Source organism: Heteronotia binoei, chromosome 1 (assembly GCF_032191835.1).
Source record: "Heteronotia binoei isolate CCM8104 ecotype False Entrance Well chromosome 1, APGP_CSIRO_Hbin_v1, whole genome shotgun sequence".
Taxonomy (NCBI): Eukaryota; Metazoa; Chordata; class Lepidosauria; order Squamata; family Gekkonidae; genus Heteronotia; species Heteronotia binoei.
Window position 1 is genome coordinate 26,885,070 of NC_083223.1, and position 23,322 is coordinate 26,908,391.

Below are 23,322 nucleotides of genomic sequence, written 5' to 3' on the forward strand. Positions count from 1 at the left end.
TTGCTTGCCTCTGCATAGTAACTCTAGACTTTTTTTGGTGGTCTCCCATCCAAATACTAATCAGGACCAACCCTAGAATCATAGAATCATAGAGTTGGAAGCGACCTCCAGGGTCACCTAGTCCAACCCCCTGAACAATGCAGGAAACTCACAAATACCTCCTCCTAAATTCACAGGATATTCATTGCTGTCAGATGGCCATCTAGCCTCTGACATCTAACCTTGATTAACTTTGGAGATCTGACAAGATTGGGCTAGCCTGGGCCATCCAAGTCAGGGCTTTCTTCCCAATAGACTCCAAGTATTTGAAAATAAATAATTAACAAGCATGCCCTGACTGGCAGTTCAGAAGAGGTTCAGCATGAGGATAGGAAATAAGTAGTAGTGCTGAAAGAAGATTGGTTGATTGAGTGATGCCCAAGCTCTCAGGTCTGTGGCCTGCTACTGATAACATTTCAAAGATACCACAAAGAAAATGTGTTTTCATTTCAAAGGTGATTATTGACAACAGGGAGAGACATATATGGAATATATAGAAATGATTTTACTTATTTGTCCTTGGTGCCTGAACAGGATATTTCCACTACCATCTACTAATGTAAGTATATTGATTATGACATAAAAGATGTTTTATAGTCTGGGAGACTGAAACGTTATGGACATCTGTAGCTATATGTTTATGTTGACTCCACTGCATTATCTCTTCTTCATTACAGCAATACAGTTATGCAATAAAATGCATAAAGAATATTCCTTGAGAAGTAGGCATGCTCATGTTAGCATAGGAATTTAAAAAGGCATAAGAAATTTTCTTTACTTTTTTCAGCAGTAGCCTGCTGAGCCAGATGCTGGAATCCTTTATTGACACAACAATTGTGCAAAGCACAACAAATTTCAGTGAACAAATCTATAACTTCCCCCTTTGGGCCTCAACAGCACCCTTGTATAGCTTGCATTAGATTAATAGAGCAGTTAGTGCCCCCTCTCCAATAAAACTGTTACTGTACTTCAGGGTTTCTCTTGCACATCACACATGGATACTGCACACAGCAAAATCAAAGTTATAGAGGGGGAGCATGTACAAGTATGCTGACTGTCCTCTCGCAGCACAACTTCCAGCTCAGGCGTACAGAATCTACATGTCTTGGAAGTATCTAGGTGTAGGCTCTGATCAGAAATGTAAACCCCGTTCAGCCATTATGATTTTGGTGATCCAACCAAGTGATCATCTTGATACACATGCTTGCTATTTTGTATGAATAGTTTTGTTTTCAGCTTTGGTTTGCTAACTCAGAAACCCAAGTTTCTGCAAGTAGGCATTTGCATGTACTAAACTGGGAAAATATTAATGTTGCCCTGTTCACACAAAATGGGAACCTTGGATATTGGGATGATTGTGAGTATCCAAATGTGGTTTGGATCCTGTTACCATTAGGTGGATCTGTAACTGGTTGACAGATTGCACCCAAAGAGTGCTTGTGAATGGTTCCTCATCGCCTTGGAGAGGAGTGGCAAGTGGAGTGTCTCAAGGATCTGTCCTGGGACCTGTTTTGTTCAACATCTTTATCAATGATTTGGATGAAGGAATAGAGGGAATGCTTATTAAATGTGCAGATGATACTAAATTGGGAGGGGTTGCAAACACAGAAGAAAACAGAAACAGGATGACCTTGACAGGCTGGAAAACTGGGCTAAAATCAATAAAATAAATTTTAACAGGGATAAATGTAAAGTTCTGCATTTAGGTAGGAAAAATCCAATGCGTGGTTATAGGATGGGGGAGACTTGTCTTATCAGTAGTATGTGCGAAAAGGATCTAGGGGTCTTAGTTTATCATACGCTGAACATGAGTCAACAGTGTGATGCGGTGGGTAAAAAGGCAAATGGCATTTTGGGCTGTATCAACAGAAGTATAGTGTCCAGATCACGTGATGTAATGGTATCGCTTTACTCTGCTCTGGTAAGACCTCACCTGGAGTATTGTGTTCAGTTTTAGGCACCACATTTTAAGAAGGACGTAGACAAGCTGGAATGGGTCCAGAGGAGGGCGACGAAGATGGTGAGGGGTCTGGAGAACAAGTCCTATGAGGAAAGGTTGAAGGAGCTGGGGATGTTTAACCTGGAGAGGAGGCGGCTGAGAGGTGATATGATCACCATCTTCAAGTACTTGAAGGTCTGTCATCTAGAGGATGGTGTGGAATTGTTTTCTGTGGCCCTGGAAGGTAGGACCAGAACCATTGGGTTGAAATTAAATCAAAAGAGTTTCCAGCTCAACGTTAGAAAGAACTTCCTGACCTTAAGAGCAATTCCTCAGTGGAACAGGCTTTCTCGGGAGGTGTTGGGCTCTCCTTCCTTGGAGGTTTTTAAAGAGAGGCTAGATGGCCATCTGACAGCGATGAAGATCCTGTGAATTTAGGGGGAGGTGTTTGTGAGTTTCTTGCATTGTTCAGGGGAGTTGGACTAGATGACCCTAGACGTCCCTTCCAACTCTATGATTGTATGAGTAGCACACTCTGCCATTATGTGAATGTAATGTTGTATATAAAAGACTAATATCTCATTCAGTCCTGGATTGTTGCCACTTGTTTTGGTGAAGGCATTGTCTAAGACACAGCTATTGACTGGATTTAGAGGGTGGCCTGACCTGGATGGTCTAGCCTAGTCTCATCTTGTCAGATCCCAGAAGCTAACCACTCCTCCTCGCCCCAAACCCTGTCACGATGAGTAAAATCTCTAGGATCTCAAGCCCAGATTGTTGGAGGAATTGTAAAACTAAAGACTATGTAAATTGTAAAACTATTATATGTAGTGGGAATGTCCAACTTTGTCACATTTTTGGAACAAAGTGGTAGAGCAAATGAAACTTATATTTGACCTATCAATTCTGATAGACTTTAAACTTCTTTTAATTGATATCTGGCTGGACATGTTGGTGAGTAAAGATTAGAAATCTTTAATCTCAATAATGTTGCTGAAAGCTCACACGATGATTGCTAAAAATTGGACCTCACCCCTGTGATTGAAATGTGGTATGATAAGTTATGGGATCAGTATGTAATGAGAAAGACAATGGATAACCCCCTTTTTTGATAATGATATGGATTTGGCTATAGATTATGATCTACTTTGATCTACTTTGGGCCCTGGTTTTGAAATTCTTTGGAAAAATTTATTTTTTGCCTAATAGCTATTTTTTAATTCTTAACACCTAGCATATTATGTACTGTTTTTGTAAATTGTTTGTTATATAATTCCAGTGGTTTAAATTAGTTATTTGTATATTAGATTTACATTTTTATTATTTATTTTCCCTATGCTCTCTCTGTATTCGATTAGGACTTGTATCAATCTTGTTTTTTCATTATGCTCCTGAGCCCTGCTTATTTCTTCTTTTTTCCCCTTTAAAATCCTTTATGAATTCAATAATCCATTTTCCTTTTTTTTTTTAAAAGCGGGGAGCAGGTTCTCAGGAGAAAAATTGCCAAAGAACTGGAATCTTTTAGAATTTCCATCTAAATAAAGGTCTTTGACTCAGTCCCTCATCACCTGAGGTGTTAATTGAATCTTCTGCATCTGAAGTATCTACATTGCTTTGCTGTGCTTTGGAGTCTGCCCATGAAATTTTACAACAGGGTTAGTGGTAAGGCTCCACTTGTAAACCCACTGTGTTGAATAGTCTCTGTTATCTCTCTCAAGCTTCTTGATTTTAATTTTGTTAATCTTTTTCTCAAAAACTGCCACCTCCTCCTCCTCTATTTCCTTTAAATTAACTGAGAATGATGGTTTCCCAGTAGGAAATGGTTGGTTTGTAGCATATTTTTTAAATTCATTGGGAAGGTTAATGTTTAATATCTTTTGTATTTCTTCAAGGATCTTTATCCAATCGTTTTTGGCTTTGTAGGATTACCACATATGATAGAATGTAAAATCTGTACTCTTGCATTTCCAATATCTGGCACTGTAGCTCTTGTTAGCTTTTGCCATTTCTTTGGGTTTGATGAACCATCTAAAGAACATTTTATACCAGTTTTCTCTTAGGGTTTGGGATTCAGAAAACTTGATTTCTTTTGTCCATATGTTTTCCTATGGCTCATTGAAATATTCTCTCCAAAGATCTTCATCCATTTGATCAGAGAGTCCTTCACTTGTTCTGTTTCTGTTTCATATTGCAATAGCATTTTATATATTTTTTCTAATGGATGTTCTAGGTCACCTGTGATCAATTGTTCATATGCCATTTTCTATCTTAGATGGCCTCCTTCTTTTGCTATTAATTCTTTGTATTTTGACGTCATTTGATGATATGTCAACCAATGAATATTCTTTCCTTCACTTTGTATATCTTGCCAAGATTTTATTCTTCCATATTTTATCATGTAATCATAGGTTAAATGATCCCCCCCATCCTGGTACTTGCATCACAATCGACATTGACTGGAGATGTCAATGGCAATTTCTTCACAGGATCCATTACACCATTCATGTCTCTGACGGTCATTATCTCTCCTTGAAAATAGACTGGAAAACATTTTCATACACTCAAAGGAGTTTGTCAGAATTGCCTGGCACTGGTTGTCCAGGGGAGGCCTGAGCCCTTGAGCCCCCAAATCCTGAACTGAATGCCCAGGGGAGGCTCAGACCCCCCACAAGAAATGCCCAGGGGAGGCTCAGACCCCCCACAAGTCCCCTTCCATCGTTTACACCTATGGCTGGGGGGATTTGGCAACCCTAATCTGAATTAAATTAATCTGTCATTTTTGTCTTGTGCTGTCTCTCCAAGGAGCTCATGGCAGTATGCAGGGGCTGGGGTTTTTCCTCATCAGTAATTAAATAAAAGCCCTACTGGGGTGGCAAATCTGAGAATTTTCATTCGTTGGATGTGGCCTATGCAGGATTGGCTTGCACTGTCACTGGCATACCATTGGATGATTCTGCTATCCCCCGCCCACCACCAGTCCCTCCAGGCAACAACCCCACCAGAAGGCCACTGACCTTTGAGTGAAACAGTTCTCTGCTGACAGATTCTCCTGGGGGCTTACTGATCACTACTGACTCTCCTCAGGGCCCACTGTAAGAAGTCTGGGACAGTCTGTCTCCCCCACTCCCAATACGAAAACAACGTTGCTGCAAAGCAAACAGTAAACTGTGAGAGGCATGTTCCTCTGCCCCCGCCTACTCAGGCCCAGGAGTGTTAACTGTCTTACCTCAGAGACAGCCAACTCTTTTCTGCATCCTCTCTATCAACCAGTCTCAGGAAGGGCTGCAGAGCTACTGTGGCCTCACAAAAGGCCTCCCAGCACACACAGCCTCCAAAGGCCACACAAATAGCCAGGGAGGCAAGGCCCCGCTGGGAGTGTTTCTCCCTGGGAAGTGCTAGCCAGAGCCTGTGCTAGGCAATCCAGGCTGCTTTTCTCAGTAAAGGGTGAGGCCTCAGGTGAATAGAATAGCATACAGTTCACCCTCCAAAGCAGTTATTTTCTCCAGGATGGGAAGAGAGATCTGTTGTCTGGAATTCAGTTCTGATCCCAGGAGCTCTTCAGGCTCCACCTGGAGGTTGGCTATCTAGGCATGGCAGCACCCACTGGGTGATTTGATTTCACCTGGCTGGCATGACTTAACTAAGCCCAGCTGCTTGCTCCTGTTTAGCAGCAGTCCCTTTATGACAGACAATGTGAATTAGCAGTTGCCAACTCCGAGTTGGGAAATTCCTGGAGATTTGATGGGTGGGACCTGGAGAGGGTGAGTTTAAGAAAGGGTGGAACCTTAGACAGGTACCATGGCATAGAATCCACTCTCAAAATTAGCCATTTCTGCCTGGAGAACCATTGTTGCCAATCTCCAGGTGAGGGCTGTGTCATTATACCCTGCTGAGGTCGCTTGCTTCCTGCTTTTGTCCCCATTCTGGAAAAAGACTGTACTTTTACTAAGAAGACACTGCAGGGAGGGAGGAGAAGATGGGAAAACTGAAATCAGATAATTCCCCTACAGAAAATACTTGCCTCGAGGTGCATACTCTATAACACAACCATGCCAAGCCAAAAAAAAAAAATCATGCCACAAGCTCATGCTGATGCTAAACACCACAAGGTTGGATATAACAGCAAAAGGTGGCAACAATGCACTGTAAACAAAAGGAATGCTGTGCTAGAGTGTGACCATTGTCATGCTTCCCCTGCGCACCCCCCCCCCCTAATTCTTTCTTCTTGGTATTCTGGACCTGTTTCAGGGCTTTGAGCCACCACAGATACGGGGATACACACACATATGTGGGGGATGGAAAGCTGGCATCTGTTTCAGCTTCAGGGTGGGTAGGAAGACAGCAAGGGTTGGGGGGAAGCCAAGGGCTGCACATGGATGGGAAGACAGCAAGGGTAAGGAAGTGAGTGAAAGCCAAGGGTTGGGGGGTGGGCTTCAGAGTGGGGTCTGCCAGTCCCAGGTTTTTGCTGTGGAAGCTGACTGGGTGACTTTGGGCCAGTCACAGACTTCAAGCCTAGCCTACCTTACAAGGTTGTACAGACGGGGAGAGGAGAATTATGTAAGCTGTTTTGGTCTCCCCCCTACACACACACTGTAAAGAAAGGTTGTCCTTTTTGTATGAAATGGCTACAGGGAGGGGGAAGGCAATGGAAAGCTGAACTCAAAGGGACAGATAAAGGGAAAGAGATATGGTTGCCAACTCCAGGTTAAGAAGTTCCTGGAGATTTAAGGGGTGGGGTTTAAGGAGGGATGAGACCTCAGACAGATAAAATGGCGTTTCCTCCTGGGGAACCACTGAGGGTCTGAGATCATTCAGAATTACAACTACTTTCCAAATGACAGACATCAGCTCCCCTTTGGGTGGGGGGGGGGAGTGCATGCCTTCACTTGGGGGTGTGGGAAGACAGCAAGGGTTGGGGGCACTCACCTACAGCCTCTTTCTGGAGCCTGTTGTATTTTTCTTCACAACAGGCCTTATTACTAGTCTCACAATCAGGGGCAACCCGATGTCCCATGGCGCCCTAGGCAGATTCGCTGCCTGGCTCCCCCCCCCCCAAGCACCCCTGCTCCTCCCCCTGCCGCACCCCCTCCCCCCATGCCTCCTCCCTTCAGACCCTCCCCCCAATTTCATTTCCAATGCTGGAACCAGCTCTAGTGCTGGGTTCCGGTTCTTTAAAGGCCACCCCCCCCGGCCGAACACTTGAAACGCAGCTAAAACCACGCTGCAGGGGCAGGGTGCGCTCACCGGCTCTTGGGAAGAGCGTGCTGAAAGGGCGACCCCCACTGCTACTGACTCCTCTCTCCCATCCAGGAAGTGGGGAGGGGAGGAGTCAGTAGCAGCAGGTGTCAAGTCTGCTGCAATATCTAGGTAGTTTAGTCACAAACTCTGGTTCAGGAAAAGGATCCTGGGTAAAACCACTCTGTATTCAGATGCTGCTAGCTTAAACTCTCCTTCCCCCCACCTCCCTTCCTTTGTTATGTAGCAATGCTTAGAAATGGGAATATGGGAACAAGATTGTGGTGCCTTCTCAGAGATAGCCGGTGCTAAGGAAGCGCCCAAGGCCAGCCAAAGCTTGAGAACGATAAAGCAACAATAATGTGTGAATGTGCCCTGCATAGAGTGCCCCCCCTAAGGAATTCCTTTGATGTATACCTTAAATGTTTGCTCTTTGTGTATGCTTGCCAGTCTCTCAATCGTCTTCTACAGTCTAACAATATGTTACAATAAACTAGAAACTTTTTATCAAGAAGGTCTCGTTATTGAACATCAGACTTGACATTTTGAGAGACTCCCTTTTTGGAGTTCAACCTTTCCGGCAACTTGAAAAGCCCGATGGCCGACAACGGAGAACTCCCACCCGATACGGGACTGGAGGGAGCTGCCCCGTGGCACATCTTAGACCCGAGAAGAGCCGCGGAATCTCCCCCCGAGTTCCAACTGGTGTTGTCACCCCGGCAGTATCACCCGAGGACCTCGACCACCATCATGGATCAGGCCCCTTTACACTGGGAAGCCATCCTGAACTGCCACACCAGGCTGATCCAGGGGGCAGGAACGGAGGCCGTGAACCCGGGCTCAGGGGAGACGGGGGAGACGGACAGCATCGTCTTCGTCCAGGTCGGGGAGGACGAGGATGATGGGGCAGGATGCCGGGGGGCCGACAGTGGCGAACCGAAGCCTAAAGACCAGTACAAGGAGGACTACAAGTTGTTCCGCTCGATGGTCCGCAAAGAGATCGATGGGGCCCTCGGAGGACTGAGGGACGAGGTCCGTGACCTGACGGTCCAGCTGGGGAGGGCCCTGGGGGGAACAACCTCCCGAAGACCGGCTACGACCCAAGCGGGGACCCGAAGCCGGCCGAGCCAGCCGGTGACAGCAGCGGTGCCAGCCCCTACGAGCGCAGGTACCACGCCGGTGCCTGCCCCCCAACCTCCAGCGGGGCCGCAAAACGTGGGGAGAGAGTTGGATGCCACCTTCGATGGGGACCCGGAAGAGGTGAATTATTTCGGGATCCAGGCAAACAGCTACATGCATTACTGGGGGCACTCCTTCCTCGATGAGTTCAGCCGGGTCGACTACTTGGGCTCGAAGCTGAGAGGAGCGGCCAAGAGGTGGTACGTGAGCCTGTGCGAAACCAGGAGCCCGATCCTGGACGACGTGCACATCTTCCTGCAGGCCCTGCTGACCCAGTATGAAGACCCACTGCAGGAGTCGTGAGCGCTGGTGGCCCTGCGCGACATGCAGCAAGGGGCCCGACCCATACGCGAGTATGCGGCCGACTTCCAGGCCAACGTCACCCGAGTCCGAGGGTGGAACAAGGTGATGAAGATAGAGCAGTTCACTAATGGACTGAATGCGAGCATCCTGGATCAGGCCCTCACCCAAGCTCGCCCAACTACCCTGGTGGGGTGGATTCAGCTGGCAGGGGAAGTGGAAAACAACCTTAAGCGGGTGGCCATGCTGTGCCAGCACCAGTCCAGGAAAACCCAGGCAAGGGGGAGCCCCGCAAAAGCCGAGCCCCCCAAAGGGAAGAAACCGGCTGCAGCAGTACCGGTGGGGCCCCGCCGATGCTTCAGATGTGGGGACCCGAACCACCTGGCCTCCAACTGCCCACACACCCCGACACTGCGAGCTCTGCCAGCCCCACCTAAGCCGATCGCCCCCACCCCGAAGAAAGCCCCCGGCCGCCCTAAGGATGTGGCGAAGAGCAGCGCGGTAGCGGTGCAAGAGGAGTTGCTGGAGGAAGAAGTGCTCCTGTCTGCGGAACTGGCCGACCTAGCGTGGGTGGAAGAGCTGGCGGGAAACGAGCCCAACCTGCTGCTCTGAAGGGTGCCCAACAGCAGGTCGATCGCAATGAGGCGCCACTGACGGTGAGAGTGACGGGGAGATTGTATTTTGTGACTGTGAAACTGCTGAACCTTAAACTACGGAGGTTCCTGCAGATACGAGCCCTTGTAGACTCGGGGTGTAACAGAGAACTGATCTCCCCCAAAGTGGTGGAGGCTTTGGGACTAGAGAGCTCGCAGCTACCCCACCCCATGCTATTTGAGCAAATGGATGGGTCCGTGATGTGTGGAGAGCCCTGCACACGTGAGACGCAACCATGTCCCATGGGGATCGAGGAGCATTGGGATCAGGAATTCTTTGTGATTGCCCCTTCGTGCTCATACCCGGTAGTGCTGGGGGTGGGGTGGTTAGAAAAGCACGAGCCCCTAATCCGGTGGAGGGCGCAAACCATCAGGTTCCTGGACCCTGGGTGCAAAACCCACCTCTGGAATACGGCGTGGGGACCGAAAGCCCCCGCCGCGAAAGAGAAGGCGTGTGTGACGGTGGAGGAAGTGCACCCAATCCCTGAGGTTTACCGCGACTTGATGGAGGTGTTTAGCGAGAAAGAAGCCAACCAATTACCCCCTCACCGGAGCACGGACTGTGCTATAGAACTAATCCCGGGGGAAACCCTGCCCCGAGCCAAATTATACCAAATGGGGTGGGCGGAAAAGAAGGAACTCCGCAAGTTCCTAGACCAGAACCTGGCGAGGGGGTTCATCCGACCGGCCACAGCCCCCCACGCCGCACCCGTCCTATTTAGGAAGAAAAAGGTCAACTCGCTTAGACTTTGTACCGATTTTCGCGGAATTAACGCAATCTCCATGTCAAACGCCTACCCCATCTCCCTCATCCGGGACTTGTTGAGCATGGTGGCGGGGGGGGAAGATTTTCACCAAACTGGACTTGCGGGATGCGTATTTCCGGGTGCGCATCAAGGAAGGGGACGAGTGGAAAACGGCTTTCAACTAGGGATGTGCAAAAAAAAAAAAAAAAATTCGGATTGACACGGATTCGGAAGTATACGGGGGGGGGGGGGAATTCGGAATCCCCATATACTCCTGAATACCGCATTCGGAATAGCCGCATATACGGTAGATGCACGGCTATTACCGAATATATGGCCCTATTATACCCTATTGAAATCAATGGCAAATAGGGTATATTTGAAGCCTCATGGAGGGGAGGGGGTTTGAGATAGAGCCCCCAAATTTGCAGGGGACCTGCAGAGGACTCTCCCCTCCAAGCCCCCCAAGTCCCAAAAAGATTGGGCCAGGGGATCCCATTCCAGGGGCACCCAAAGAGGGTGCCCTTATTCCATCATTATACCCTATGGGCCATTGAAATCAATGGCAACATAGGGCATAATTAGAGGCTACTGGGGGGCAGGGGGTTTGAGGGAGAGCCCCCAAATTTGCAGGGGACCTGCAGGAAACTCTCCCCTCCAACCCCCCCAAGTCCCAAAAAGATTGGGCCAGGGGGTCCCTGTCTTTGGGCTCCCCAAAAGGCCCATTGCTAACAATGATGGGGAAAGCCCAATTAGCCACTTCCTCACTGTAATTGTCGTAGGAAAAGTGGCTCTGGGGAGCAGGGGGTTTTGAGGAGAGCCCCCCAAACTGCTGTGCAGCTTCAGGGCACTGTCCCACACAAAACCCACAAGGCCAAAAAAAATTGGACCAGGGGGTCCAATTCCTGGGGCACCCAAAGCCAAACCCAACCACATCAGAGAATCTCTATAGGACCCAAATGCACTACATCCCTCTATCTACTCTAACCCTGCAGGGCAGGCCTGGAAGCAATATAAAACCCAGTTGCCAACGTCACTGCCACACAAAACACAATCTGCTCAAGGTCTGCTCTGCAGACCTGGCTGCAGCAAACCCAGATGCCAGCTCTCCAGCCCTGCCCCAAACAACACGGGGAGACCTGGCCAGCCACAACAAACCTGCTGGTTCTGGGTCTCTCACCCAGGTGCCAGCTTCCCTGCCACAGAACACACAATCTACAGATGCCAGCTCTCCAGCCCTGCCCCAAACAACATGGGGAGAGCTGGCCAACCACAAAAAACCTGCTGGTTCTGGGTCTCTCACCCAGGTGCCAGCTTCCCTGCCACAGAACACACAATCTACTCTATAAAAACAAGAAAGTGACCCAGCCCACACACACCCTCACCAACCCCCACACCAACCAGAGGCAATTAAAAAAAAAAAAAAACAGCAGAATCACAAAAGGCCAAGTGTTAAAAAAGTGGCCTTTTCACCAACAAGAAAGCTCAGGCCAAATAAGTCAACAACACCCCCCCCCTAAAACCAGAACCAGGAAAAAGGGGACAAAAGTGGCCTTTTAGACAATGGAAATTAGGCCAAACAGCACCCCCCAAGAACCCAAAGAAAAGAGTAACAGCAGCAGCACAACACAGCAGCAACAAATCAAACACTGAATACTTTTAAAACAGTAAAAAATTAACTTTTAACAATACAGGAACTTTGCCACCCCCTCCCCCCCAAAAAAACCCTTCACTCTAACCCCAAGAAATCCAAGCCACCCAAATCAGGAGAAGTAAAAGGACACTGCACTTTTAAAAGTCCTCTCACTAAATTAAGATATGGGCAAATTGGCAAACCCCCCCCACCCCAGGCCCCCTCCCCAAGCAGAAACCCCCAAATAAGCTACCCCACCACCACCACCACCCAAATCTGGTTAAGTAAAAAGACTCTAAATCTTAAAAAAAAGTCCTTTTACCAACAATAAATAAAAACAAGAACCCCAAGAGTGTCTTACCTTGTCTTCTCTAGTTCAGGGAAGTCTGAGTGAGAGAGCTGCAGGCAGCAGCTTAAGCTAAGGGCCAGCCACTGCCAGCCCTTTGCACAATCTCTCACACACAGCAGCAATGGAGGAGTCAGCCCAGCCAGGAAGGGAAGACTCCTTAAAAAGCCCGTCAAAGCATGCATTTGCAATGCATTTTGCAAATGCATGCTTTGGATTGGCTGCTGGGGCTCCTCTTCCCCCTCCCCCCCTCCCTGATCCCAGGGAGGTTAAGGAAAAGGTGGGAAGAGGCCACTAAAGGTGCCAAAGTAGGCAAGCAGCTCCTTTGAAGCTGCAGAAGCTACTTTGCTGCCTTTTGAATTGACAGCCGTGTACTTAGTATACGGCAAGCCGTATTCGGCGGCCGTATAATGGGCGCCTATGGAAATCGGCTGCAGCCTATTCCGCATACAGCCGAATCAGCACTGATTCGGCTGTAAATACGGTTCGGCTGAACCGAATGCACATCCCTACTTTCAACACACCGATGGGACAGTTTGAATATTTGGTGATGCCGTTTGGGCTGCAGGGAGCCCCTGGGGTGTTTATGAACTTTATCAGTGATGTGTTGAGAAAATACCTGTACAAGGGGGTGGTGGTGTACCTGGATGACATCATTATTTACTCCCAAGACGAGCAGTCCCATGTAAAACTGGTGAGGGAGGTTCTCAGCACGTTGCTGAAGCACCAACTGTATGCCAAGCTGTCCAAGTGCGAGTTTCACCGGACGGAACTAGACTACCTAGGCTTTCGGGTGTCTGAACGCGGCCTGGCCATGGACCCTGCAAAGGTCCAAGCAGTACTAGAATGGGCTCCCCCGAGGACGCGTAGACAGCTCCAATCGTTCCTCGGGTTCGCAAATTTCTACAGGCAATTCATAGAGGGGTTCGCCCGGATTGCCCTACCCTTGACCAATCTTCTAAAGACCAAAGGCAAGGGTCTGGAAGCCAAACGGTCGGGGGCCGGGTTAAAATGGACGCCCGAGTGCCAGGACGCGTTCGATCACCTGAAGCGCCTGTTCACCAGCGAGCCCGTCCTAAGCCACCCGGACAAGCAAAGGGCCTTCGTGGTTCAATGCGACGCTTCCGACGTGGCCGTGGGAGCCATACTCATGCAACAGGATGGGGAGGGAAAACTGCGACCCTGCGCCTTCATCTCCCGAAAGTTTTCAGACGAGCAGCGCAACTGGTCGGTTTGGGATAAAGAGGCGTTCGCCGTCATGTTCGCTCTGAAAACCTGGAGATCTTGGCTAGAGGGAGCGAAGCTCCCCTTCGAAGTGTGGACCGACCACAAGAATCTAGAAGCGCTAACAGGGAGGTGCAAGTTGAGCGAAAAGCAGATTAGGTGGGCTGGGTTCTTCTCCAAATTTGACTTCACCCTAAGATACATCCCAGGAACAAGGAACTTCTTGGCCGATGCGTTCTCGCGGCTCCCGCAGCACGAGAGCCAGAGGGAGGAGGTGGTAGACTCACTAATCCCGCCGTCCCAAGTGGCGGCCATGGTCACCACCCGCTCCCAAAAGAAAAGGGAATTGGACGGGATCAGTCGGGAGCGCATCGCCTTGTAAACCGAAAGGGAGGGGAAGGAGCGACCCGAGGGGGTGCAGAAAGGGAAAGATGGGTTGTGGTACAAAGGAGACAAACTCTACATCCCAAGCTGTCTCAGGAGGGAAATACTGCAGCTCTGTCACTCCTCCAAACTGGCGAGGCACTTCGGCTATGTAAAAACACTGCACTTAGTGAACCGACAGTTTTGGTGGCCCTCCTTGCGCAAAGATGTGTCTGGATTTGTCACAAGCTGCCCCGTGTGCATAATGGCCAAACGGCAAGGGGGAAAGCCGCCCGGACTCTTGCAGCCACTCGAGACCGCCAATCGGCCCTGGGCAATAGTGTCCATGGACTTTATAATAGAGCTTCCCCCTTCCCGAGGCAAAACAGTCATTCTGGTAGTAGTAGATACTTTCTCCAAACAAGCTCACTTCATCCCTTGCACACAACTGCCCACAGCAAAGAAACTCGCGGCCCTATTCTTTGATCACATGATAAAATTACACTCGTTCCCGGACAAGGTCATTAGCGACCGCGGGCCGCAGTTTGTTGCCACCTTCTGGCGGGAGTTTTGTAAACTGGTGGGGATGGAGCAGGGCTTGAGCTCGGCCTACCACCCCCAAATGGACGGTCAGACGGAGAGGATAAACGGGGTGCTGGAGCAGTATTTAAGATGTTTTGTGAACCAGCGCCAGTCTGACTGGGTAGACTTGCTCCCCTTCGCCGAATACTGCTACAACAACAGCATGCAAAGCGCCACCAAAGCTTCCCCCTTTTCCACCGTGTTCGGCTATGAGGGGAAGCCCCTCCCACTACTCCCTGGAGGGGGCAGCAAAGACACTCCCATTGCCTTTGAACAATGGTGGAAAGGGCCGTGCAACAACTGGCCAGTCATAAAAGAGAACCTCGAGGCAGCCAAGGAAACTTACAAAAGACAGCATGACAAGTCCCATGCCACGGCGGGAGAATACAAAGTAGGGGATTCGGTGTTCTTGTCAACCAAAAACCTCCCCCTTAGCCAACCCTCCTGGAAACTGGCTTACAAATTCTTGGGGCCCTTCCGAATCAAGAGAGTGATCAATCCTGTGACTGTGGAGTTAGACCTGCCAGCCGCCCTGGGTAAAATCCACCCTGTGTTTCATTGCAGTTTGATTCGTCGGGACCCCGGGCCGTCCAGTTGGCACCCTCCACCCGCGGGGCCCGCCCCTGCCTCGATCGACCGCTGCCTCGCCGTGCAAGACACCCCGGAATGTAAACCAACCGAGCTCCTTCCCCATGCGGTGGAGGGGGCTTAGGGGGGCAGTATGTCAAGTCTGCTGCAATATCTAGGTAGTTTAGTCACAAACTCTGGTTCAGGAAAAGGATCCTGGGTAAAACCACTCTGTATTCAGATGCTGCTAGCTTAAACTCTCCTTCCCCCCACCTCCCTTCCTTTGTTATGTAGCAATGCTTAGAAATGGGAATATGGGAACAAGATTGTGGTGCCTTCTCAGAGATAGCCGGTGCTAAAGAAGCGCCCAAGGCCAGCCAAAGCTTGAGAACGATAAAGCAACAATAATGTGTGAATGTGCCCTGCATAGAGTGCCCTCCCCTAAAGAATTCCTTTGATGTATACCTTAAATGTTTGCTGTTTGTGTATGCTTGCCAGTCTCTCAATCGTCTTCTACAGTCTAACAATATGTTACAATAAACTAGAAACTTTTTATCAAGAAGGTCTCGTTATTGAACATCAGACTTGACAGCAGGGGCTGCCCTTTCAGCATGCTCTTCTTGAGAGCCGGTGAGCGTGCCCTGCACCCGCGATGCGGTTTTAGCTGCAGTTTGAGTGTTCAGCCGGGGAGGGGGGGCTTTAAAGAGCCAGAACGTGGTGCTAGAGCCGGTTGAAAATGACACGGGGGGGGGAGTGGGGGGGGGCGCACAGCTGCAGCGGGGAGGGGGGAGGCACGGAGCTGCGGGGGGAGGCAAAGGGAATGGAGGGACGGACAGCAGCAGCGATGGTGGCAGGCAGCAGTAGCAGCGGGGGAGGCAGGCAGGCAAACTAGGTGCTTGCATAGGTCACTGGGGGGGAGAGAGCCCAATTTTCCACCCCCACTCTCCCGGCGCCCTAGGCAACTGCCTAGTTTGTCTAGCGGGAGGGCCAGCCCTGCTCACAATAATCCTGTAGTACATAAGTTTGAGAGAGAGAGATTGCCAACAAAACTTCTTAGCTGTGTGGGAATTTGAACTCAAGTCTCACCAATCCGTATCTAAAACTCTGTTCTACCTATCACACTACATCTTTTAAATGTCTCCATACAGTAGCTGCCCCAAATTATTTAGATATATCTGATACATTTGAGAACTTCTTCTATAGAATCAATTTCCTTTGACAAATCACCATATTTTGCTGAGCTGTATATATTTTGTTTTGCTTTTTAGGTAAGGTATATTTCTATTAACCCCCCCCCCCTTTTGTTAATTTAAAAATTGAAATGCCAGAGCAGTAGCCATCTTAATCAGTTGCAAATCCCTCCCCTCAAAAAATAACAGAAGTTCTGAAACTGGGGTATACAGGACCATGGGATATATGGGGAGGTAGCTAAAAATAGATGGGGGCGCCCTCTTACTTAACAAAAAAGAAAAATGTTTGCTGTTTGTAAGCAGGCCTAAAAATGTTTGCTGTTTGTGGCCCAAGGCATACCCACAATCTCAATTATTTTTCTTTGAATGCAAATAAACATCAACAGGCTTTGGGCATCCATGAAAACAGATAAAATCAAAACAGGGGTCCTAGGATTGCTAAAATTTGAGAACTGCTGGATTAACACATTTATTATGTCACAATTGAGCAACTAAAGCTTATTCTGCAATAAATGCCTTCAAGACTCCACAAGACCTTTCATTGGTTTTAATACAGTTATTTTGGGGTTAACCCACCCAGCTCTATTAATCAAAAGGCATTATACCCTAAATAAATAAACCTCTCAGTAACATCAATCAAGCAAAAACTAAAATACTGTTGAAGAAAGAACAAAACGGTCTTACGTTGCTTCTTAAACATCTAAAACTAAAATACTGTTGAAGAAAAAACAAAACAGCCTTACGTCGCTTCTTAAACATCTCTACAGAGGAAAGCCAACTCTTTGATACTATCTTTTCCACACACCAGTTTTCTTATATGGAAGTTTTTCTCAGCAGTCTTTAGTGCCCTCTGCTGCTGTGTTTGAGGCAAAAAAAATGGGGAAGTAGAAATGTTTTTTAACAATAACAGAGGCAACAGAACAGAACCCAGTTAACAGATTACAACACAAAAAACTAGTACTTTAAAAAAAATGGAAGCCGGCTTAAAGTCTACATTAGCCTGTTTTGAATAAGAATAGGGACTATTATCAGCTGCCGGTGAGGAATAATTGTACCTGTTCAGCAGCAATGAACAAATCTCAACCTGTCTTTCTATAAAAACTAGTTTCAAACTATTCCTTGTCATGACTCAGAATGACTACGAAACAAAACTCAGGGTAGAATTTGCTTGAGTGTTAGGAAAAACGGGCAGTAGAGAACCCCTTGATTATTCCTATGATCATGGGGTATTAGATATTTCATGCTTTGACCTTATCAGATCTTGGAAGGTAACCAGGGTCATCCTTTGGTTAGTACTTGTATGGGAGACCACCAAGAAAGCCCAAGGTACAGAGATACAGAGGCAGGCAATGGCAAAATACCTCTGTTTGACTCTTGCTTAAAAACCCCTTGAGGAGTCTCTGTAAGTTGGCTGTAACTTGACAACACCTTACATACATAGATATTTTATACAGATCAGTGTGCCATTACTCGTGGCCCTCTCACTGCAATATAAAAATGCCCAGACTTTTACCTCTGATATTTGTGTATGATATTTGTGTATGATCTTTATACCACTGTATAAACAGCTTGTCACCTTGGTTTTAGTGTATTCCAATGACTTTTCAGAAATTCAGCGTATTGTAGTCTTAGGAATATTCAGAAAGATCTAATGCAGGGGTGGCCAACGGTAGCTCTTCAGATGTTTTTTACCTACAACTCCCATCAGCCCCAGCCAGCATGGCCAATGGCTGGGGCTGATGGGAGTTGTAGGCAAAAAACATCTGAAGAGCTACCGTTGGCCACCCCTGATCTATTGCATTCCAATAGCTATTCAGTATCAGTCTTCTGAGTAAGTCCCTAGGTTCAGCCCCTGACTCAGTGGTGCCCCACAGAACATGACTTTGCATTCTCCCAGCTGGCAGTGGCTCTCCAGGATCTCTGGTGAGAGAGGTGGATTCTTGAGGTGGACTTTTTAAAACCTAAAATTGGCACAAGATCATGCCAGTGGCACAGAGTGGTAAAGCTGCAGTACCGCAGTCCGAGCTATCTGCTCATGACCTGAGTTCAGCCCTGGCGAAAGCTGGGTTCACGTAGCCTGCTCAAGGTTGACTCAGCCTTCCATCCTTCCAAGGTAGATAAAATGAGTACCCAGCTTGCTAGGGGTAAAGTGTAGATGACTGGGGAAGGCAATGGCAAACCACCCTGTAAAAAAGTCTGCCATGAAAACGTTGTGATGTGATGTCACCCCAGAGTTGGAAATGACTGGTGCTTGCACAGGGGACTACCTTTACTTTTTCCATGCCTTAATGCTAGAGCTAGATGTAATGAATGATACCAGTCATCAGAGTACTTGAATATTTAAGCAGAGAATCCTAAGGGAGAAAAAGTAGGCAAAAATACTTTGCTCTCTAAGGGCCAAACTATCAAGCATATTTGGCCATTAGATGGGTTGGGGTTCCCTGACTTGAATTCCTTTCCCTACAGCCACACAACCTAAGCTTGCTAACTGGGCTGGGAAATTCTTGGGAGATTTCAGGGTAAAGGCAAGGTTTGGGGAGACCTCAGCAGGGATGTGATGCCATAGAGTCCACCTTCCAAAGCAGCCATTTCCTTCAGGAGAACTGATCTCCATAGTCCAGCAATCTAGTAATTCTGGGTAATTTCCAGGCCCTACCTGTAGGCTGGCAATTCTAATGTAGCCACTGTGAAGAATATACTTCCCCAAGCATTGGAAGACCTGATTGGATTGGGACCACAGCACCAATAGAGGAGGGGATTCAGCCCCTCTCATTCTCCCAAGCTGAAATGGTCAGGGTGCTGTTTTTTGCCCTGTTGTGGGGCTGCACATGCATTAAATATTGCACAGCAAGCAAGTTAGGTCATGGGGCCCTGACTGGACTTGTGGCCAAACATATTGTGCAGTTTTGGCCCTGATGGTCTTGTCATTGAGATGATGCAGAAATTTCACACTATATGGGACAACCAAATCAGACCAATGGAACCAAGGCTGACTGCTTTGTGAACTGGCTCCCAAAATCGAGTTTTGGTAGTTTGAGAATGACAACCAGCCAGGAAGGCCGAGTTTCATCCCCTGCATGTCACCTGCCTGTGCACCCTTCCTCTGCTTACTTGCAGACCCCCTCTTCCCCATCACCTGTAGTCACAGCTGCCAATACTGCCTGCCACACTCTTTCCCTAATTAGTGCTGGATGGTAGGTGCACCTGTGAGTGCCACTGTCACAGCCACCAGGAAAACTGATGCTTTGTGCATCACCTGCATGTCTCTCTCCAGCCCTGCTAGGCAGTACATCCAGATGGGAGCGCAGGTGACAAAGCACTTGCGAATAGGCACTGGGAGGGTGCGAGTGTGGGCGTTCGAGGAGATGCGTGAGTAGGGAGTCAGCAGCAATGAACCCCAGCAAAAGCCATGGGCCTTGGGAGTTGCCCTTTTACCAGGCTCAGCATGGGCTGATGCTGGCCCTGCAGCTAGGTCAAATAGCAGCAAGCATAGCAACTGTGTGGTCACATCTGTTGTGGGAGGTCACACTTGATAGCTATTGAAATTCTAAAAGGAGAAGACTTCTTTATTCCTTCCTCCTCCTATTGAAGTCCCTGAACCTTTTCTCTTCTACCAGAAATCAAGCTCTAAATATGCACTTTATGTCATTGAAAGCAGACAGATATCTAACGAACACCACAAGGTTTCAATGAACAAAGTTATTGAAATTCCTTTGTAGCTATGGTTAGAAAATTCTTCTCACAGAAAGGTGCATAGTAATATCAGATTAACTTTCAGCTGTTTTTCTACTCAGGGTTCTGGAAAGTGAGTTCTCTTGACTTTCAAGGTATTTTCACAAATACCATGCAAATTTTGATTCTATGTATGATGTTTCGGGAGCAAGTCCCAATTATATCAATGAGATTTATTTCCAAATATGTGTGCATAGCATTGCAGTTAAAAAGTGTTTTCAGCCTTCCTCGCACTATATGCATATATGTGTGACTGAGGGACAGAATAAGGAAGAGAAGATTGTTTATAGTCAAATGTACATTCTCGTCAGTACTGGCTTTTTGTTCATGTTGTAGTAGCAGAAAATGCACTAAATGCACTCTTGTTCTTACTGCTAATGTGTGTGAGTATCGTGCTGTCAAATCACAGCCACTTTACAGTGTCTCCATAAGGATTTCAAGGCAACAAATGAACAGAGGTGGTTTGCCATTGCCTGCTTTTGTATAGCAACTGTAGCCCTTCTTGGTGATCTCCCATCCAAGTATTAACCAGGCCAACTCTGCTTAGCTTCCATGATCTGATGAGATCAGGCTAGCCTGAATTATCCAGGTCAGAGCATCAATGGAATAGCAAATACAATTGAGATGCCTCTATATTTAACAAAGAAGTTTTTAGGGTTTGTAGAATCTTTCGGGCTCAAGTGCCGTGTTCTACTGCAGAAAGTTTTCCTTCCAGACGTTTCATTCTCAGCTGCGGAGAACATCCTCAGTGGCGTTGCAGCCGGAGCAGGCACAACATCCTCAGTGGCGTTGCAGGTCATCGCGCCTGCTCCGGCTGCAACGCCACTGAGGATGTTCTCTGCAGCTGAGAATGAAACGTCTGGAAGGAAAACTTTCTCCAGTAGAACACGGCACTTGAGCCTGAAAGATTCTACAAACCCTAATGATGTTACCAGCCGTGAAAACCTCAAATCTTTGATAAAGAAGTTTTTATTTGCAAAAACTTACTTGAAAGATCCAGGACAAAACTTGATGCAATCAAATAACAAATGTGTGTTTTATTTCAACTTGTATTTGGGCATAGCTCACTCCTGAGTCCCTGAAATGAAAAGAGCAATTAGCTACTGCATGAAAGGAATCTATATCTTGCTGACTTGTAGTGTTATAAGACTGCAGTAGAGCTGCTTCAAGCCAGTAGTGTTGGCATGAAGTATTCTGCCATAATGCTTGTGGTGGATACAGGATACAAGAATCACATGTGAAAGCACTGTTGGATTGAGACATGACCAGTTTCCTGTACTTTGTTTTTGAAAGGCCAAGCAATTTACCATGATGGGTTAGGAAAGAGTTTTGGGGAGTTAAGTTTAACCCCCTCCCCAAGAGCTCCAAGATCCTTGCAGAATTTATGGCTCTAGGTAGAAAGTTCATATTAACAAGATGATGAAATGTGTATGTGAGCTCCATTCCCTCAGATTCACATAGAAAAATTCCATTAATCCAATGTTTCGTTCAATTATACTCCAAGCAGCAGAGAGCTAATTTGGGAGGAGCTAGCATACATTTAAATGGAATGTTAATATTTACCATTTTACAGCATTTCATATCTGCAAAGTGGGGTGAAGCTATTGGCTAGAGATTATAACTTCAATTAGGTAGTGTTAATAGGAAAGGCAATGATGTCTCACTAAGGGAAATTGCTAAAATTGTACTTTAAGTATAGTCAATTAACTAGATTTTGACAAAGCAAAAAAAAAAAAGAGACGAAACACAAGCCTTTGGAAAAAAAATAATGAGAAAGAACATGTCTGTTTGGGGAATCCTAACATTTTGGTTGAAATCCATTAACTGAAATTAAATACTATTTTAAACCAAAGCACTAGAATTTCTAATTAAGTTAGCAAGAGGCTTGGGGAAAGGAAGTTGCTGGGGGAATAAGAGAGGTGGTTTACAGACACATCAACCAAGATGGAGCCTGCAGAATGGCATATTAGAAATAGGATGGAAAAGTCCCTCGATGGAGAAATGGAAAGTTACTGAGGATTTATTTAGGGTGATGCTGTGATTTTAGGCCTTAGGAAAAAACCTAAAAGATCAGAGTGTTGCATGAGTACAATGAAAGGTGGGGGGGAGGAGGATGAGCTACTCAGAGGGAAGGGCTATGGCTCTATAACAAAAGCCTTTTCTGTAATGCAAACCATCCCAGGTTCCATTCCTTAGCATTTCCAGATAAAGGATCTCATGTAGCAGGTATTGGAAAACATGCCTGAGATCCTGGAGAGCCTCTGCCAATCTAAGTAGGTAATACCATGTGAAATAGGCCAGGGGGCTGACTCAATATGGTGGTGGAAAGTGCTGCCAAGGTACAGCTGACTTAGAGGCTGCTATCAGACGGCAGCTCCGGGCGGCATCAAGGCAACCAGGAAGTGAGCCACCTGGAAAAGGAGCACCTGGGAGTGTCCTAATGGCCCATGGAAGAGGGATGGGCTATGGGCGCCCGGGAGAGAGTCCAGAGCACTCACATGCCCCATCTGCGGCTCCCCGAGCACTTCCCTGTGTCAGACTCTGGAAAACTACTGTATTGAAATGCTTAGTTGAACTGAATGTAATGAAATGCTTAGCCTAACTGACTCCATTTTCTAGCCTGTATTACTAACCATGAGAAACAACCTTGCATATCAAAGTAGAAACATAGTATTTACTAACACTGGTGTGAATTCCTGTCCCAGGAACTAACAAAGGCAATTGGATTACCTGGGGTTTCAGGGTGTCCGGGAAGGGACTTGCAATGGATCCAGCCAAAATTCAGGCAGTATTAGACTGGGAACCCCCCGAGGACACGTAGACAACTCCAATCCTTCCTTGGATTTGCGAATTTTTACAGGGGGTTCATTCAGGGATTTGCCAAGGTGATGTTGCCCCTAACGGATCTGCTCAAAACCAAGGGGAAGGGGCCCGAAGCCAAAAAACCGGGAATCCGACTGCCCTGGTCAACCAAGTGCCAGGCGGCTTTTGATGAGTTAAAAAGACTGTTCACTAGTGAACCAGTGCTGGCCCACCCGAACTAGCTAAAGCCCTTTGTGGTGCAATGCGACGCCTCCGTTGTAGCCGTCGGAGCCATATTAATGCAGAAAGACGAGGAGGGGAGGTTGAGACCTTGTGCTTACATTTCTCAAAAATTTTCACAAGAGCAGCGCAACTGGTCGGTTATTGTCATGTTCCCAAATTGGATTGAGGTGTCTATTATACCAAGTTATGACCTATCTCAATAACGAGTTAACCCTGAATTATGGGAAAACAAAGATTTTAGTTTTCTCTAAATCTTGGAAGCAACTATTATGGTCAGTCCAGGGAAACCCTATTGAACAGGTCAAAACTACCAAATATCTGGGGATTAATTTTTTCCTATAATGGGAGCTGGGCAACCCATTGCAAATGCGCTCTAACAGTGGCAAGAACTAGTGCCTTGGCTATTGCCCGTTTCTTTTATCTGAAAGGGAACCGATATGTCCCTTTGGCCCTAAGAGCTTTTAATGCGAAATCTAGCCCCCAACTTTTATATGGTGCCCCCATATGGATCAGTGCCTTCGATCACACCACTGAAGGCCTTCAATCCTT